This window comes from Rhinolophus hipposideros (assembly GCF_964194185.1).
Source record: "Rhinolophus hipposideros genome assembly, chromosome: 3".
Classification (NCBI taxonomy): domain Eukaryota; kingdom Metazoa; phylum Chordata; class Mammalia; order Chiroptera; family Rhinolophidae; genus Rhinolophus; species Rhinolophus hipposideros.
In genome coordinates this window covers 78,685,345-78,705,694 of record NC_138049.1, presented here as the reverse complement: position 1 = coordinate 78,705,694, position 20,350 = coordinate 78,685,345, and positions in this window count along the sequence as shown.

Here is a 20,350-nt window from a genome sequence, read left to right as displayed (position 1 = left end):
ATTAATGAACTCCATATACTTTTTCTGTCAAAATTTAATCATAATATTTTCTACCTTTCAGGTTTTTAAAAATTAAATAACATGTGCAAAAAAATCCCTACCACACCACATAGGAAGTGCCAAACCCTGTTTTCTCTTCCTAGTCCCTTCCTTTTAGTTTTATGTTTATGCTTTTTTATTTTGGTGTAGTGATGGCCTCAGGTTCTTTCTGACTTCCCAGAGTGATTATGTGCATCTCAGAGCAGAAACATTTTTCCCATCTCATGGGTACTTATTGTCTAGAGTGAGCCTCCACACACAATAAGTATAAATCAATCAGAAGTACCTTAGAAGGTAAAGAAATGTCAATAGAATGGAGGTGGGGGGTTACTGTGGAAAGAGAATAGCTCAGGTACCATCTGAACTCTCTAAATGATTAAAGAGGGACATCAAATTGAAGGATATTTAAAAAAGAAAAATAGACTAGGGAACTGATAAAATTAAATCTCAGACCTTATCTAATTTACAATTTGACATAAGTAATGCCCTGCCTATAAATGTGACTTTAGGAACTAGATTGAAATCAACATCCTACAAACTGTTCCAATTGGGTGCCCACAGAAATGCGAAATGGGGACTTACATGAGTCAGGTAACTTGCACAAGCTAAAGAATGTAAAATTAAACCAACCATGAAATCTCAGTGATTTGACAAAATGTTTGTATCTTTCTTATATATAGTCCAATTTTGATATTCTTGGATGAGCAGCTTTACAAAAAGTTTTGACTCAGAGACCTGGGCCCTTGCCATTGTGTGTGACTGTTCTCTCTGCAAGGAGAAAGTACAATGAATGGAATACAACGAATGGAAGTTTTAAGTTCAGATGTGGAGGCACTGGACATTATGTGGGTGTTGCTAAGTCACATGACCCACCCAGAGCAAAGGAGTTGGGAAGTGTCTTCCAGTGAGTTACTGGGACATTGAAATTATGTAGGGAATACGTATGTTGTGTCTGGCAGAACCTGCCCTTCCTGTAACCAAATATTATTTTATGGTAACTAAGTGACACTACCTAATGTCACCTAAGTGTACAAAAGTTCAAAGACCTGTGATTTTTCTAATGTAGTCAAGAAGAAATAGAAACTATTTAATGAACATATAGCATACTGTATCTACCAAATAGTAGAGATAAGAAGGACTCCCCTTTCTGAGAAAATAGCTACTTATAAAGAGAATTCCAGAAATAAAGCATAAATAAATACACCTCTGCCAGCTATGAAGGAGGAATTGCATTGTAATAGGCAAGCAGCAGTCTGATAATAAAAAACAATTCTCAATTACTTGGTGGTATTTGTGCACAATCTGTTATTTTAGTCCTGCGACCTTTAATATATAATGTTATTTGTTTAGAATACCCTTCCCTACTTGACTGACTGTCAAATTCCTAGTCATCCTTCAAAATACAGTTTCACCATCAAAACAAGCTCCATGGATATTCTTTGTCCCCAAAATACATAGAGAATCTACCAATTTACCACCACTTCACATCCAACCACACATAGCATCTTTGTTTGATTGTCTGTTTCTTGTAAAAAGCTCTGAGCAAACAAATTAAATAAAGGTTTTTAATTCTCTTTGGAACTTCAGAAGTAGCACTCAGCCTGGCATGTAATAGACATATAATAAATAGTTATGTCTCTTTAGAATTTTAAGTTTAGTAGCCAGATTATTGCCCAAATTTCCATTTTAATCCACCGGTTCAAACAAATTTACAAGAACGTTTTATGAAAGCATTCTAAATAACATATTTTCTAAAAAGAAATCTCTACCGCAGGAAATGATTAGATGATAGGTGATGCTTCTGTTTAGACTGAGAAGAAAGTAGTATTGTAGCAGAAAATCAGTGGTTGAAAGATTAGCACACGACTGAGCTAAGGTGAATTTAGAAAATGTCATTTTCAGCTGAATTGTAAATGTATCCACCACATATACAAAAGCAGAAAGGAAGACAGATTCATTGTGAAACATTCCATAAGCTCAGTTAATATAACACATTATAACCTGTGACAAATTAAATACAAACTACTAGTCTTCAGATCATTAGTTGTTTAGATTTATTTTTATCGTAAACTCTTCTGGTAATACCTAAAAGTCTCAACATCTTCAAGTTGTGTTTGTAACTTCCTAAGAAATAATAACCCACTGGAAATTTGGTGGTGGATTAGAAATACGACGTGTTTCTAATGATCTAATAGAAATACAGTGTATTTCTAATGATCTATCCACAGTTTGATACTGTGAAGTTTATGAGAAATTGGTCTTTCAAAATAATTATGGTTATTTGGCCTGCTTTAGTTGAAAATAATGATATTTTCTGAGAAAAGCAGAATTGTTCATATTTTATTGTACTAAAGTGTCACCCACACAGTACAAATTAATTCTGAATAATGACTTAGGCATTTTGGTATACTTCGAGATTAAGGAAGAAAGACTTTATGACTTTTGGCTGAATATATAAAACAGTAACAAGATGAAATTTGCTAGCTATAGGTAGTTTCTTTCACTGGTTTCCAAAAGCCAACTGCAAAACAACTAAGTCATTTCCTGTTGCTCTATTTTCCCTCAGATACTTATAAGGGGTTCACAGAGTCCCCCAAATGCAGGATTGTTGGCATTGGTCCCTGAATAAAATTCTACTGAAAGGAAATATACAAACAAGAACACTAAACTAAGAACATACATTGTTCTGATCATTTAGAGAATTCTGGCTATTTTAACAGAACATTCTGTCATTTATTCTTAGGTGTGATGCTGAATAAAAACAATTGCATTGTAGTTTTCCATAAGAAAAAAATATCAACATATGTCACTGACACTCACCCATCCTTGAACTTTTACCACAAACCCAAATCTGTTTCAGCCTCCCTTGTACTTCCCTTGTCTTCCTCACTCACTAAAATCAGTCTTCTGTAGACTCACTTTCACACTGCTCCCAGAACCAAAGAACCCATTTAACATCTTTCCAGAACAATAATCAGTTTCCCTAGGCATGGCTGCTGGTACTCATATTCTTCCTGAGTCAGTTATTCGTATCTATACCTTGCCTTCTGGGCCCTGTGGCTTCCGACATGTAATCTCTTTGCCTGATTATTATCAGTGTGTTCTTGACTTGAGTTCCATGACAGTGCTCATCCTCTTCAATCAAAGACCTTTGAAACAGTGACAAAAAGCTTCCTGACTTTTTCATCTTTCTTAAAATTTACAATTTTTAGGCTCATCCACCTGCTGAGAAATGTAGTAACTGTTATTTTATTCATGTTAATTATTTTCTTAGTATAAGATTGTAGAAATGAATCGTACGATCAAGTGTTCAAAATTTTAGAACTATGCATGCATATTGGGCAGTTGCCATCTAGAAAGGTTCTATTCACCTGTCCATCTATATTTTCATCCTACTTTTCTTTTTACGAGTTTGCCATTTAAACATATCTCTACAGTACTGGATATTACTTTTCTAAGGATATAGATATACAACCAAGAATTGCACTGAGCACAGTAAGTGCACAATGAAGTTCTGCTGAATGGACAGTGAATGTATCACTTTCACTATTTTAATTTTGTAATTAAAATCAACTTATTTTATAATCAAGTAAGCAAAGTGTAGGCTGGTACCAAATGCTGTTATAACTGGTCCCATCCACCTTTGGATCCTAGGCTTGTTGTTCTTCTGTGCTGACAATGACAGGCTAGTCAGTCATTGAATTAGATTCCCTCTCCATATTACTAATCCGAATCCTCCAATATTTTGTATCAATTATAAAAATGTGCATTTCCATCATTGTAGTACCCGTTTACTAGTTCATCATACATATTGTTTATATTTCTATGTAAATCTGATGATGTTTCTGGAAGGGCTGATATTAAATACCATTTAAAAAGATTTCTTAAGCAGATATCATTCCTTGCTTCTTCACAGTTATTTTTTATTGATAAATCCAAAGTGGAATCATTAAAATTGAAAACTCGTGCTTGCTTTGACAGTACATATACTAAAATTGGAACAAAACACAGATTAGCATGGCCCCTGCACAAGTATGACATGCAAATTTGTAAAGCATTCCATGTTTTTGGAAATGGAGAAAGTAAGAGACCTGAAAAAAATGGAATACTCTAAATATCAAACTTTCTTTTACGTAAACTTAAGGGTAATCACTCAAAAAAAAATCCAGAATGGAAATATATACTGTAATAAAAGAAGAAACAGAGGAAAACATCATAGAATACCGCCACACAGAAATAATAGACAACAATGAAAAGGCAAACAAACAATGGAAACACAGCCATACCAGAAAACTAAATATAGAATGACAGGAAATCCTGTCATATCAATAATCACCCTAAATGTAAATGGACTGAACTACCAATAAAAAGGCACAGAGTAGCACATTGGATCAAAAAAACTAAACACAACCATCTGCTGTCTCCAATAGACATATCTCAACTACAAGAACAAGCATAGACTCAAAGTGATAGGGTGGAAATTGACGCTACAAACAAATGGTATTCAGAGAAAATCAGGTGTACCCATACTGATATCAGATGAAACAGACTTCAGCATGAAAAAGGAAACAAGAGACAAAGATGGACATTTCATAATGGTAAAGCGGACTATAAGACAAGAAGACATAAGTCATCAATATTTATGCCCCCAATCAGGGAGCACCAAAATATACCAAGTAATTACTAACAGAACTAAACGGAGAAATTGACCAAAATACAATTATACTAGGAGACTTAAATACATCATTGACATCTATGGCTAGATCATCCAAACAAAAATAAATGACAAAATAGCAGCCCTAAATGACACATTAGATGAAATGGACATAATTGATATATATATATATATATATATATATATATATATATACACATATATATATATGTATATATATATATATATGTATATATATATATGTATATATATGTATATATGTATATATATATGTATATATACATACACACACACACATATATATATACATATATATATATATATATATAGAGAGAGAGAGAGAGAGAGAGAGAGAGAGGACTTCATCATAAAATATCAGACTATACATTTTTTTTGTAGTGTACATGGAACATTCTCAAGAATAAACCATATATTGGGACATAGAATCAGTCTCAGCAAATTTAAGAAGATTGAAATCATACCAAGCCTATTCTCTGATCACAAGGCTTTGAAATTGGATATCAACTGCAAAAAGAAAGCAGGAAAAAACACAAATACATGGAGATTAAACAACATACTTTTAAAGAACAACTGGGTCAAAGAAGAAATTAGAGGAGAGATCAAAAGATACATAGAAACAAATGACAATGAAAATACATCCTACCAAAATTTGGGGGATGTAGCGAAAGCAGATTTAAGAGGGAAATTTATATCATTACAGGCCTATCTCAAGAAACAAGAAAAATCCCACATAAATAAACTCATGTTACACCTTAAAGAACTAGAAAAAGAACAAGTGAAACCCAAGGTCAACAGAATAAAGGATATAACAAAAATCAGAGGAGAATTAAATGAAATAGAGAACAAAAAGACAATAGAAAAAATTAATGTGACAAAGAGCTGGTTCTTTGAAAAGATTAACAAAATTGACAATCCCTTGCCTAGACTCACTAAGATAAAGAGAGAGAAGACACTAATTAACAAAATCAGAAGTGAAAAAGGGGAAGTTATCAGAGACACCACGGAAATACAAAGGATCATCCAGGAATACTATGAAGGATGATATGCCACCAAATTCAATAACCTAGAAGAAATGGACAAGTTCTTAGAAACATATAGCCTTCCTGGCTGGAGCATGAAGAACTAGAAAATCTAAACACACTGATCACCAGTAATGAAATTGAATCAGTCATCCAAAACCTTCCCAAAAGCAGAAGTCCGGGACCAGATGGCTTCACTAGTGAATTCTACCAAACCTTCAAAGAGAATCTAATACCAATCCTACTCAAACTCTTCCAAAATATTGAATAAGATACAGTACTCCCTAACTCATTTTATGAGGCCAGCATTACCCTGATACCAAAATCTGGTAAGGACAACACAAAAAGGAAAATTACAGACCAATATCTCTGATGAATACAGATGAAAAAATCCTAAAAAAATTCTAGCTAATTGAATACAACAATGCATTGAAGATTATTCATCACGACCAAGTGGGGTCATCCCCAAGGCACAAGGATGGTTCAACATCCACAAATCCATCAATGTGATGCATCACGTAAACAAAATAAAGGACAAAAATCATATGATTATTTCAATTGATGCAGAAAAAGCATTTCACAAGCTACAACATCCATTTATGATTAAAACACTTAATAAAATAGGTATAGCAGGAAAATACCTTAACATAATAAAGTCCATATATGACAAGCCCTCTACTAATCTCATAATCAATGGTGAAAAACTGAAGCCCTTTGCTCTACGTTCAGGAACATGACAGGGCTGTCCCCTGTTACCTCTGATTTTCAACATAGTGTTGCAAGTACTCGCCAGAGCCATCAGGCAAGAGACGGAAATAAAATGCATCCAAATTGGGAATGAAGAAGTTAAATTGTCATTCTTTGCAGATGACATGATGCTATATATAGAAACCCTAAGGACTCCACCAAAAAGCTATTAGAAACAATCAATGAATACAGTAAATTTGCTGGCTACAAAATCAACATACAAAAGTCCATTGCATTCCTACATACTAACAAAGAAATCTCAGAAAAAGAAATACAAAAAACAATTTTTTTTGCAATTGCACCAAAAAGAATAAAATACCTAGGAATAAACTTAACCAAGGATGTGAAAGACCTATATGCTGAAAACTATAAGACATTTTTGAAAGAAATTGAAGAAGACACAAAGAAATGAAAAGACATTCCGTGCTCATGGATTGGAAGTATCAACATAGTTAAAATGGCCATATTACCCAAAGCAATATACAGATTTAATGCAATTCTCATCAAAATCCCAATGACATTTTTTAAAGAAATAGAACAAAAAATCATCAGATTTGTTTGGAACCACAAAAGACCCCAAATAGCCAAAGCAATCTTAAGAGAAAAGAACAATACTGGAGGTATCACACTGCCTGACTTTAGCTTGTACTACAGGGTTACAATAATCAAAACAGCATTGAATTGGCAGAAAAACAGATACATAGACCAATGGAATACAATTGAGAACCCAGAAATAAAACCACATAAATATGGACAGATAATTTTTAACAAAAAAAACAAAAAAAACATACAATGGAGAAAAGACAGCCTCTTCAAAAAATGGTGCCGGGAGAATTGGATAGCCATGTGCAAAAGAATGAAACTAGACTGCTATCTGTCACCATGTACTAAAATTAATTCAAATTGGATCAAAAACTTAAGCATAAGACCTGACAAAATAAATTGCAAATAAGAAAACATAGGTACTAAACGTATGGACATTGGGTTCAAAGAGCATTTTATGAATTTGATTCCAAATGCAAGGGAAGCAAAAGCTAAAATAAACGAATGGGACTATATGAAACTTAAAAGCTTCTGCACAGCAAAAGAAGCCATCGACAAAATTAAGAGGCAACCAACTGAATGGGAGAAGATTTTTGCAAACAGCACCTCCAATAAGGAGCTAATATCCAAAATATACAAGGAACTCATGAAGCTCAACAACAAAAAAACAAACAACCCAATTGAAAAATGGTCAGACGACCTAAAGAGACAGTTCTCCAAAGAGGGCATACAAATGGCTAATAGACATATGAAAAAATGTTCAACATCACTAATCATCAGAGAAATGCAAGTAAAAACAAAAATGAGATATCACCTCACCCCAGTCAGAAGGGCTATTATCAACAAGACAAATAGTAACAAGTGTTGGAGAGGCTGTGGAGGAAAAGAAACCCTCATACACTGTTGGTGGGAATACATATTAGTGCAGCTGCTATGGAAGGCAGTGTGGAGGTTCCTCAAAAAATTACAAATAGAATTACCACATGACCCAGCAATTCCTCTCCTGGGTATCTACCCAAACATCCGAAGACATTTATACATAAAGACACTTGTGCTCCAATGTTCATTGCAGCTTTGTTTATGGTGGCTAAGACATGGAAACAGCCAAAATGTCCTTTGATAGATGAATGGATAAAGTTGTGGTATATATACACAATGGAATACTATTCGGCGGTAAGAAAGGATGATATAGGAACATTTGTGACAACATGGATGGATCTTGAGAGTATAATGCTAAGCGAAATAAGTCCTACAGAAAAGCAGAGAGCCATATGATTTCACTGATATGTGGTATATAAACCAAAAACAACAAAAGAACAAGACAAACAAATGAGTAACAACAACTCATAGACACAGACAATAGTTTAGTGGTTACTAGAGGGTAAGGGGGTTGGGGGGTGGGAGATGAGGGTAAGGCGGATCAAATATATGGTGATGGAAGGAGAACTGACTCTGGGTGGTGAACACACAATGAGATTTATAGATGATGTAATACAGAATTGTACACCTGAAATCTATGTAATTTTACCAACATTTTTCACCCCTATAAATTTTTAAAAAATGGAAACTCTATACTATATGCCATTTTGTCATGTTAAAATAAGTTCATTTCTCATCAATTATAAAATATATATACTAATTATTTAATATAAAATATATATTATAAATTTTCTTGAAATCAGAAAAATCTGTTTCAAAATCTTGAATTAATACAAATGGGTTCAAATGTTTTTATTGTGAATGAAAATTTGATTTGGACACAGTACTTTGTGATATAGGAAAATCACAAAAGTCAACTAATTTATAGGTCTCTAATAATGAAGTTCAAAACGAGGTGGCTGGTTTTTTTTTGTTTGTTTTTTTTCATCTATGGCTTCAATACTTTATTTTACTTTATTCTAAAGCATATTAACTTTCCGTGTTTTGATTCTATTTTGTTTGAATCAGCATTAAAAGTTAAACCTAAGTTCTTTTATAGATAACTGCACTGACAGTCCAATTATATTAACTGCAAATGTCAGGCACATCAAAAATAAATATAATTTGACTTCTATGTCTTCTTTACTTTTCTAGCATTCTTCTTGAAGTTCCATTACTCTACATCCATTTTTTATTAACAGAACATTCTACTATCTTAAATAAACCAGTCATTTATTCCCAAAGGACCTTTATTTTATGCTCCCAGTGCCTGGTGAATCCTGCTTATCAAAATCAATCTTTTTCCATCCTATATAGTAATAGCATAACTATCCCTTCTTTCTACCTGTAATAAGACACTGTGACTACAACTGCCATTGCCTCTCATTATGTTTCACATATACCACAAATATATCGAGTTTAACTTCATTGTGTTAGACACAACCTCAGTGTAAAGATAATCATGCAACACAGGGTAAAAAGAACATATTATATGGTTCTTGCTTTAAGCATTTTGATCTCCAAAAATAATTTCTCCCAAACAGAAGAAAGGAGGTTTGGAGTGAGGATTGATTGTAGACAAGGAGTATGGCTGTAGAGTAACAGTTCTCAAAATGTGATTCTTATGCCAGGAGCATTAGCATCACTTGGGAACTTGTTAGAGATGCAAATTTTGGTCCTCACCCTAGGCTTACTGTCAGAACCTATGGATGTCGGGTCCAGCTTTCTCTGGTTTAACAGGTTTTCCGCATTTTGATGTGTACATACTTTGGAGAACCACTGGTATAGAGAAAGACAGATCTAAGTTAGAATCATTACTTTTTACTTTTACCTATGAGACGGCTGTGGTCTAAATGTTTATGTTTCCTTCAAATTAATACATTGAAACCATAACCTCCAAGATGATGGTGTTAGGAGTTGGGGCCTCTGTGATGTGCTTAGGTCATCAAGGTGGCACTGTCATGAATGGGATTAGTCTGTTTTAAAGGAGGCCTGAGAATTTCCCTTGCACCTTCTGCCATGTAAGGTTACAGTGAGAAGACAGTTACGTATATGAGGAAGTAGTTCTCACCAAACATCAAATCTGCTTTACCTTGATCTTGGATTCCCCAGCCTCTAGAACTGTGAGAAATGAATTCCTGTTGTTTATAAGTCACCCATTCTATGGTATTTTGTTACAGCAGCAAAAAGAGGACTAAGATAGAGACAACTAAATTCTCAGGCTGTGTTGTTATGTGACTTCTATAAACCTAGAGGATCCTTGTCTGTATAATGAAGGTAATTATGTGTAAGACAAATATGTGTGTGTGTGTATGTGTGTGTGTGTGTGTGTGTGTGTGAGAGAGAGAGAGAGAGAGAGAGAGAATGAATTGGAAAATTAATTGGAAAACATATTTACCATAGTATCTGTCACATAATAGCTTCTTAACAAACAACAGATTTTCCTATGCCATTCACTACGCATCTTTTTCAATGAAATCTGTTATAGTTCACAAACATTACAATCTTAAAAGAAACTATCTTGATCAAAAACAGTGATATAAGAAAACTTCCTAAATTATCAGTTAGATTTTATAGCTCTCTTATTCTATGAGCTATCAAGTGTGTTCAAATGGTGAAGCCATATCGAAACATAGTATGTATCATTAACACATTTGTATGTGCTGTAAGTATCACCCTTAAACCTGGGCAAGCAAGGCCCTGATCAGGGCTCCCCATGGCATTTCTTCCAGGGCTTTACAGTGTCTTGTTCAATATTTTTTCAGTCTTCTCTTGTGTCTTGGACCAACTGGAGCTGGCGGTGTCAGGAGATATGGGTGTCGTGAGTCCATACCTTAACTCATTTTGGTCCCAGGTGCTGCACTACTTTCCACAAAATTTCCCAAATCTCTTGTGGCTAGGACCAACCTGGATTCCCCCAGGCCCTCGAAGATGTCCTTTGCAACAGAATGAACTTGCCACTAAAACACCAACAGATTGAATTGACCTTCATTCTAAATACTATTAGAATACAAGGGCAGGATACTACAATGATGGACAGCTTACCTGATGTGTTAGTGTTGCTTTTCAATTGTGTTATTGTAAATATGGTTATCTTTTTTTTTAACTTTTATTATATCTTTACTAAATCATATATGGGCATGTTGGAAAAAAAAAATCAGTGAACAGATTAGTAATATGTCACTTTTAAATACAGTTATCCAGAATCTCATCACTTGATACTTGCAATTAGCCTTTTTATGTTAAAATTGGGCCTTCATATATAATATGAAGTTTCAAGCATTATATATATATGTATATATGCACATTATATGTATATATACATATACATATATGTGTGTATACATACACGTATATATATGTGTGTGTGTGTATATGTGTGTATATATATATATATATATGGACCTTCATATATAAATGAGAAAAAATATATATAAATATATAATATACATGGAAAAAGTGAAATCATAAACATATTTATTGAAACTTTACATAAGTCATTATTTTTTAAACATCTTGACAAATCAGTAAATGGAAACCTGTATAATTTATTTGTATGATTCACTGTATTCAGTTCCAAAATTTATTTAGTTACTTCCTTAAGTGTTTTCACTGCTTCCAAAGTAAGTAATATGGTGATAGCCATAAAGTGCTTTTGCATTTGTTTGGTCCATATTTGCAATGATAATATTCAGTGTTGTGAATCAAAAGACACTATCATATATATGCTGATGAAAGTTTAAAGTAGCATAAATATTTTGAAAGACAATTTAGAAATATGTATCAAAAGCCATGAAAAATAAACCTCTCATCTTGAATTCAACAATTATTTTTCACCAAACTTATTATGCAGAAAAAGGGAGAAAGAGTAAACAAGGTATTTAACAATATATTTCAAATGATTATTTATATCACTAAACTATAAACTAAAGTACATTTGATTAAGATTAAAAAATATGCATAATATACATAAAATTGCTGAATGAATACTTAACATTTAGTTCCAGTACTTTAGATAGTTTACATAGCAATATTTTGGTAGTTCTTTTGCATATATGTTTATTTTAAAAATCTTTACTTTTACATATGAGCAGAAATAAAATGAGAGAAGAAAAGTCATATGTGTCCAAATATATCATGTATCCCAAATAAAATAGAAAACATTAAAATATTATCAAATTTTTGCAATAGTGCTGACTTGTTCCTTAATCTAGGACCCTGAAGCAGACTTTTAAATCCATAAGTAAAAACAAAACAGAAAAAATAGCTGTATTCTTTAATCTAAGTAAAATCATGTGTTATATGGCAAAACACAAAGATAAGAACATCTGCATTCATATAACATAATATATAAAACAGTTTCCCTTAGAAAACTTCTAGCTAAACTGTTTTATAATATCAAAAATAATTCCAATGCAACAATTTTACATTTAATTATTAAAGTGTGACTAATTTATTAATATCTGAAAATTTCCACCAAATTTTAAAATATTTATCTATAATTGTTTTTTGTTAGACTGATATTCTGTTCACAGAATCATGGAATAGTAACTGATGTAACATAAATCTTTAAATGAGATTTTACATATATAGCACTTCCAATTGTTTCTTATCAGGGCTGAGTATTGATACTTATAAAAAATGTATGTGTGTGTGTAAATTGAGTGTTGAGAGGATGCAGTAGGAAAAATATTAGTTGGCCTAAATGTATGAATTTAATATTGACATAGTTTTCCTGATTAAATTTTACAGTTGCTACTCTGGTTTTACAATATAGTTATAAAGGAACATATGCACAGGGTGATTAATCATAGTTCTTAAAAATATCTAGGAAATGAATTACTATTACCAAAGTTCAAAGTGCATTTACAGAAAAGGGGTTTTCAGGGAAAGATCTTCTGAACTTCCTTAATTAACTTGTAGGAATTTCCTGCAAATGGCTCAATGCAAACTTCAATCAGTAAAGCAAAACACTGTTATTCATCCAGGAATTTAAAATTTGAATCACAGAATTATGGAACATAGAAATTATCTAATTTAAACATTAAATCTAATAAACAAGACTAAAAAAAAGGAAAAATACAGTTTTTCACAAGAGCAGTATATAGGTCAAATAGATGTGAATATTCCTAATAAACATGATACATAACTTATTAATAAAGACAGACAAAAAGTTAAATATTAAAAAAAAATAGGCCAATCATGAGAAAGGAAATGTGTATGTTTCTAACATGTGAAGAGGTATTCAATTTAGGCAGTTTTCAGATTACTGTAAGCTAAAGCAAAAATGACGGGATCATTTTCATCCACGTGATTGGCAATATTTAAGCACAATGCAAACTTTACCAAAGTCAGGAAAATAGAAACTCTATTTTCACACATTACTAGTGGGAATGACAGATGTTTCATGCAACTTTCTTGAAAGTAATCTGACATTCTTTTGTCATAGAATTAAACATTACTTTTAACACATACTCCATTGGCTATTCACCTTCTATTTACATAAAAGCACAGTTATAAAATAGTAGATGTACAAGAGATTCATTCTCACATATCTGTTATGGCAAAAATCAGAAATAATCTAAATGTTCACGAATGGGGGAATAGCTAAATCATTTTGGCATGTGTATGCTATGTGATGTTTTGCAGGTATGAAAAATACCGAGTTTAATATACATCTATAGAGCTGAATAGTTGTCTAAGATATATATTTTAGGAAAGAAAAGCAAAGTACACAATAAACGTTGTTATATGATCCCACATTTTAAAAATAAACAAGTAAAAATGATTATAAAACCTAAATGACTTCATGTATATTTGAATTATAATTGAATATATGGGATGAGTGTGCTTGGATGAGAATTATTCCTTTTTCTTTTGAAAAATATAAATAAATAAATAAAAGATAGATAGATAGACAGACAGACAGACAGACAGACAGACAGATAGATAGATAGATAGATAGATAAATAAATAAATACTGTATACAGGAAAATATATCAAAGAACAATGAATGATTCAAAGATAGTAGAAAGCCCATATTAATTATGACATACCATGTTTCTCCGAAAATAAGACCTAACCAGAAAATAAGCCCTAGCATGATTTTTCAGGATGACATCCCCTGAACATAAGCACTAATGCGTCTTTTGTAGCAAATCTTAATATAAGATCCAGTCTTATTTTCAGGGAAACACAATAATTATGATGTGGGCAAAATTATTTTATATGTTATTTATACAAAATCCCTGAAATTTCTAGACTATAGGTAGTTAGCATAAGGCAAAGGTGAGCACCCAGATAATAAAAGAATGCCAACAATAGAGAGGGAAAAGTAAAGTGGACATGTGACTGTAAGCTGACACTGGCACTCACTGACCCTAGTAATAGCATTGCATATTAATTGCCACATGGGACCAGAGGAATAATATTGGAATTTAAATTGTTACATAAAACTACAACCATGAAAATTACACATCGAGTGAAAAATAGGAGTAGGAAAAAATATCTGCTCATAAATAGGTATAGGGCTATATCAGGAACTATGTTTGTCTCTGCCAGATTCTTCTGAGTATTCATATCAATGCACTGTTCTAATGCAGGTTTGAAATTAGAATTTATATGACTTGTATAATCACAAAATCTCCAAACCAAAAATTAATGCAAAAAGAGGTTCCCTAATAACACCTCTTATCAACTCAGTTGAAGCAAATGTAAATTTGAATTTTCATATCTAACAATGAAGATCCCATTCTTCTTTTTCTTGTTATGATAATAGCAGAGATTAATTTATCAAAAAACGGGGAATTTTTCAGAAGTATTTGGAGCATGAACAAATTCCTGTTTCAGTAGTAAGAGATATAAAAATAAAAGGAAATGATTATGAAGCAGAAAATCTATTTCTCATTCTAAATGCCAGGAAATGGACAAATTAAATAAAGGGGATTCAAGAAGAAAACTTCCAATGGAGAAGTTGGTTTTAAAGAAATCAATTTATGTTTAAAATATATACTTATCTATATGATACATTCATAAGAGAACTTCGATTTAAAAAACTATAAGTACATTGGAGCAAAAATAAATTATTTTAAATGTGAAAATGGGACTAAAATTAAGAACAAATCAAACTATATTACCCCCAGCCCCACTTATCCTCAGGGGATATGTTTTAAGACCCTCAGTGGACTCCTAAAACCTCAGGTAGTACCAATCCTATATATATATAGTGTTTTTTTTTTCCATGCATACTTACCTATAGTAATGTTTAATTTATAAATTAGGCAAAATAAAAAATTAACAATAACTAATAATGAAATAGAACAATTATAACAATATACTGTATTAAAAGTTATGCGACTGATTTCTTTCTCCCTCTCTCTCTCTCTGACAACCGATCGGATAACAGAGATGACTACTAAGTGACTAACAGGTGAGAAGCATATACAGCATTGATGTACTAGACAGAGGGATGATTCACATCCCAGATAGAGGAGGGGGTGATGAGGCTCTGGTTGTGGATGGGGGAAGACAGACAGAGCAGGACAGTGCTATATTTCAGCATGCTACTCAGAAGAGCACGCAATTTAAGACCTATGGATTGTTTATTTATGTAATTTCCTATTTAACATTTCTGGACTGCAGTTGACTACCGGTAACTGAATCTACAGAAGGTGAAACCTCAGATAAAGGTGGGGTGACTGTATAACATTTTCACTCCAATCAAATTTCCTACAAAATTCCTACCCTTACATTCTTTGCACCTGATGTTTTCAAGAGTTGATGAAAAAGGAGAGAACATTAGGTATGAATTCTCTCTATGTTGTGTCCATACCTCCTATTATACTTCTTTATCTCCGATTTCAGAGAAAGAACTTTTTTTTATGTTGAAAAAAAGTCTAATCACCTGCAACATTGGCACTTTCTTCTTGATATTTCTCCACAATTATTTCCTTTATTACATTTGTGCCCACAAGTGTTAGCAACAAGCCCAACTCCAGCTAGCTCTCAGTAAGTTGATATTGAACTGACCTCATTTGGTTTTCAAAAATAGAAAGTTATACCAGCAAAAAAAGATGGCAGATTTGAAGCTATAGTTTGAAAATTGAAAAAGCTAAATCAGTAAAACATTAGCTGGGGGGATAAAGATTATAGGAATTCTCTCCTAGAAACTGATTAAACTTTAGCAGGAAAGAGTCATTTAAAACATCTTTAAGTTGCGTGAAATACAACTGTATGAAGTATAAATGATACAATTTTGTATCACTTATAATTCAACATAGATTCATGTAATATAATGTAAATTCATAGAGGAGAATAAATCAGAAATTAAAATACATTGGTATAACATTTATGTACAATGTCAAAAACATTTTTTTTTGGTTTCATGATGGAAATTAAACAATAGCTGTCAACATAAGGCGACATTTTCTGATTTAAAATCATTTGCAATGTGCCTATATTGCAGAAAAATGCTCACATAGGTAATAGGGACCTCTACACTTTCATCATTAACCTTCTTTGCCTGTCAGTTTATAAATGCATTCTTGGATTTAGGCACATGATCCATGGGACTCACTAAAGGTAATAAACTCCCACTCTTAGCCCTCCTGGCTAGCCAGTATTTGGGGAGATAGGTGGGTAGAGGAGCTTCTGTGACCAATGAACAATACACAGAAATAAAGAGTGCAGGCTCCATCCACAATAGAATGAACTGCAGTGCCCAAGTCCTTGCTTCCTCTGAAATGCTCTTTTTCTATAGCATTGTCCTGAGCATAACATGTATCATTTATTTTTTCAGGTGTCAATGCCTGTTATGTTATTGGATATAATTTATTTTTGAAGACTAGGGATGCTACAATTTCTAATACACTAAATGCAGTTATTGAGAAGCAAATAAAAATGAGGACAAGTTTTATAAGAGTTCCATCAGTGATGTTTTGCAGGCTTTGGTGATGACTATCCCCATGTGACCTTTTTATAGGTTTGAAGACAAAGATAATTTATAACTCTTTTAAATTATTTTACTGCCAGTTAGGAGGCTATGACAATTCCTAAAATAGCAGTTTTAAATAAATTTACTTCTTATTCTATACGTTCAATGAAACGTGCTTTTGCTGAATGCAGAAACAAGGCTTTGGAATACTTGCAAATGTAAAATTTTGCATCTATTTTGGTGAAATATTTACCTGGATCCACACTATCTACCTGTATAAAAATTATTAGTTTATTTTAGTGTACTGCTTGCAGCCTATGTAGGACGCCTATAGTGTAACAGAATTGTTTAGAGTGTAATTAAATTTATTCAAATTTATCTTATAATTTAATAAATTCTAAAGCACTTGTCAAGATATGAATATTTACTTGTATTTTTATAAAATATGTTGTTTTGTGTTCTTTCCCCAATATGAGTAGTCATTAAAATATAGTGTTTATTTCTAGCTATGTGATATTTATTTTAGCTTTAGTAGATAATTGCTGCACATGAAGAATTATGATTTGTTACTGTATTCTAGAAATATGCACAAGTACAAATTCCTTCCAAAGTTTTAAAACACTTTAAAAATATTTTGGCAAGTCATTATCATTTTTCATGAGTCTTTCTTAAAATGTAAAATATATCTTATTACATGTGTTACGCTGGCAAATCTTTCATTACGTGAATATTTTCTATACTAACCTTTTGGATTTCTTTCGTAATTCTGTGACGATCAAATAAGATAACATATATAAAATGTGATTGGAAAAATGTATGCTGTTTATAAGTAAAATATTTTGTTAAAAAGGAAGAAAATATCACAGCTTCTTTCTGAAACTAAACCTTTTTTGTCCAAATGGAAATATTGTAATTTTTTTACCCCTATGTATGTGCTAGATCCTCCTCTTATAGATTTGAAATATCTACAGTCTGAGGAATGCCATGGACTTTTTTTTAATATAAGAATTTTTTCCATTGTTTTCATATAACACGTTACTCAAAATTTTGGAAAACATTTTCAACGTATTGTTATACAAGGCAATAGTCTGTGAACCATTAAGCGCTTGTGTATAACAAATTTTAAGAATATAATATTCAGAGTCAGAAAGAGATTCAAATTCTGGTTCCATCAATAATTGACCTGGGTAAATATAATTAATTTCTATATTAATAAAATGGTGTTAGTAAGTCTTACCAATAGAAACATTCAAAAGATACAATTAAAATGTGTTTAAGACACTTACCACAATACTTTACATTACACTGAATATTTAATACATGTTAACTTTTGTGGATTTATTTCTCTCCCAATTTTAAAGAAGTAGTTTTCTACCAATTATCTCTAATGTCTTAATGACAAAAATCACCTGTAACAATCCAAAGCCTAGTATTAAAGACAGGAATGACATGAGAAGCAATCTGGCTGTCAAGAGATTTCAAGGATATTATCATCCATAAGGAATTTCTCATCAAGCATTAAAGATTTGATGGGACTATATACTATATTACATACTATGTTATATACTATACCATAAACTATATGTATAAGGACAGATTTATCTACCAAGGCAGTGTATGTTGTCCAAGCTCATGAGACTGGTAAAGAAAACCCCAAACTCAAGTCCAGTCTATTAACAAAAATAAATATAACTACAGTGAAATTGGAATTGGAACCCTCATATTGGAATATATACTTTACACTCTCCTTTAGATAAATATAATGGTGAACCGATGTATACGGGTATGTTCACCAAGTGAACATAGAAAAGAAAATTAATTGAATTTGTTTAATTAATTATATGCCAGGAACTGTTCTAGGTGTTAGTTACATGGTTCAAAATATAGTCACTTTAGTTTGGAGTTAACTTCTGTAGCCATTTGTAACAATGGAAATTATCTTGCCAATTATTCCAAAATACTTTTAGCCCATTGAACATGATTGTCTCTCTAATGAGACAATTTATATAATTTATATGGACTCTCAATAGTCTCATTTTATAATATCTTCCTAAAACTGCCTGACCCCTCTTATGACTGGCACATCCCATATTTTTCTTTAGGTGTATAATGCATTCACTCTAGTCCTGTTCTGCCATCATATCTCTGTAAAGTTGATATTATAATTTTGTTTTGACCTATCAAACATTAAGTCCATGAGCCCAACTTTATATGGAAGATCAATTTCCCTTTTTGAAGGTAAATGAGATATTATACTGTAAACTCATTGCCCACATTGTAATTTCTGTCAAATGTAAAACAACATTTTGGGATTTCAAAAAAAAAACACAAAAAAAAAACAAACAAAAAAAGGAAACACTATTTTTCCTTAAAGAAGCTTATATTTTAAGATGATAGATGATAGGTGAAAGAGAGGGAGCAAGGAAGGGAGGGGAGAAAAGAAAGACTGGAAAGAGGGAAGGAAGGAAGGAAGGAAGGAAGGAAGGAAGGAAGGAAGGAAGGAAGGAAGGAAGGAAGGAAGGAAGGAAGGAAGGAAGGAAGAAATGAAAATTACTTTGGCTAAACTAGGGAGATACATGCCTAGGTAATTATTGTACAATGCATACAATTTATGTAAACTTAAGTTTTACATACCCATTGCAAATGTATTTGGGATAGAGTAAGCTAAAATATGTGTAGTGTGTGTTTACATCTGTGGAATATTGGAATTTTCCAATTTTGTTTCTACTTACTATGGAAAAACTTCATGTGAAATATGGGATTCCAAAGGCCTATTATGTTTGCTACTCCAACATTCTTAGTTTTTTGGTTTTTTTTTTTGAAATACAAAATTATATAATTCCCATTTTTATGGTAACAGAATATCTTTTAAAGAACAATTTCATTCCAATATCCCCATGTAAAATATACTTGCCTCAGCAAGAGTTTTATATAAAAGTTCTAGCACAGCTGATCACCCATCTCCCTTGGAGTCAATTATTTTTAAATTTTCAATCTGGGCTTAGGCCTAGTCATTGCGCCAAAGGGGTTTTCAATAGCATTTGTAATGACTTGTTACTTGTGCTGAGATTTCTCAGGCAACTTTGATTCTGCTTGATCTATTGTTGCATTTGGTTTTATAGAACACTGAGGACTGCACAACCACTTCTATCACCATGTGTAACTTTTGAATTATGCTCTAACTAGCCTTTTCCCAACAACTGTGTTGGACATAAGCATTAGCAGAGGATTTGTTCCTTTTAGCGCCTCAAATGCTAGTCCTCTCTAACATGCTGAATGAAAGCTAGTTTTTCTAAATAAATATATATTTAGAATGCACTGGGTTAGTATTGTTTAGAGGATAGAATTGTTGCTCCTTGCCTCTAATCTCCGTGCCAGGTGTTGGACTGCTGCTTACACTGTGATTGGTTGGTAAATAAATCGCTGTTGTTTTCATAGTAAAATCCTAGAGGTTAT